We start from the raw sequence: 1,710 nt of genomic DNA, 5'->3' as shown, positions 1-1,710 counted from the left end.
AAAAAATAAAATAAAATAAAAATAAAAGCAAAAGTATCTATTTCTTTCAGAAAATAAATGTATTATTTTATTAATTCCATTAAAAATCATGAAGTAAGCAATTAGTCATATGGAAACGCTTCTAGGCAGCACCGAGTTTCATCTTATAAAATTTAGCATGAAACCCAGAAATCAAGATAACAGGATTTGAACAGAGACACTCACCGTCAAAAATCACCCTGCAAAAAAAGAAACTGATGTTTTCATGAATCTATGTAACTCACCCATTATGTACCACATTTTCTCATGAAAATGTGTTCATTTCCAACAGCAAAAATAAAATATTTCTCCTCTTCTTTTTCTTGGTAGCATTCTGAAAGCTAAGCCTTGAAATTCTGCTTGAAATCACCTAGCTACATAAAAAACACACTGAGAAAATTTGCACACTCACTCTGGGAAAGAAAAAGGCATGGGAGAATTTATTTATTTATTTATTGAGATGAAATTTCGCTCTTGTTGCCCAGGCTGGAGTGCAATGGCACGATCTCTGCTCACTGCAACCCCCCCCTCCTGGGTTCAAGTGATTCTCCAGCCTCAGCCTCCCAAGTAGCTGGGATTACAGGCACGTCACCACTATGACCAGCTAATTTTTATATTTTTAGTAGAGATGTGGTTTCACCATGCTGGCTAGGCTGCTCTTGAACTCCTGACCTCAGGTGATCTGCCTGCCTCAGCTTCCCAAAGTACTGGGATTATAGGTGTGAGCCACCCTGCCTGGCCAGCACATGATAATTTTTTTATTTGTTTGTTTTTTGAGACGGAGCCTCGCTCTGTCACCAGGCTGGAGTGCAATGGTGTGATCTCCGCTTGCTGCAACGTCTACCTCCCGGGTTCAAGTGATTCTCCTGACTCAGCCTCCCGAGTAGCTGGGACTACAGGCGCGCGCCATCACACCCAGCCAAGTTTTCACATTTTTGGTAGAGACGGGGTTTCACCATGTTGGCCGGGATGGTCTCGATCTCTTGACCTCGTGATCCACCAGCCTTGGCTTCCCAAAGTGCTGGGATTACAAGCGTGAGGCACCACACCAGCGAGAATTTTTAACAAATGAAATATATGATATTAATTTTTTGAAACCCACTTCTTTTATGCCCTTTGTACATATTTTTCTACCTTTCAAGCCCTACTAATATAATGCAATTTACAGCTAAAAAACTGAGATCAAAATAAGTGAACAAATCTCTTCAAGGTGACAAATCCAGAAATAGCAGTGCTGGTTAAATAACAGATGTGTCTGACTCAGGTTTCAAATCAGGCCGTTCAATCACTTGAGAGATTCTTCCACCCACTCCTGCTCACTTATGTGCCCAAGAACGACCCATTCAGGAGACACTGCAGTATTTCTCGGTGACTGTCCCAGGTGCATTTTACTTTGCAAGTTCTTACACCATCTCACTGGAGTCAGTTTGTTGTTGTTTTTGTTGCTTGTCTTTTGGGATACTGTAGCAGGATTGATAAGGAATTAGAGAGACTGATGGGGTTGAGGAGGATATTTATTATTTTGGTGCACCAGCCCAGTCGGATTAACATCCAAAGGACCGAGCCCTGAACAAAGATTTAAGTTACCTTTTAAGCATTTTGTGGGGCAGCAGGGGGAGATCTGTGCAGGGGGAAGCAGGTTACAGAAGTGAGAAACAAAGACAGTTATTCAATTAACTGACACATGCATTA

This window comes from Mandrillus leucophaeus, unplaced genomic scaffold (genome assembly GCF_000951045.1).
Source record: "Mandrillus leucophaeus isolate KB7577 unplaced genomic scaffold, Mleu.le_1.0 Scaffold196, whole genome shotgun sequence".
Lineage (NCBI taxonomy): Eukaryota > Metazoa > Chordata > Mammalia > Primates > Cercopithecidae > Mandrillus > Mandrillus leucophaeus.
Note: the sequence above shows the minus strand (reverse complement) of the source record.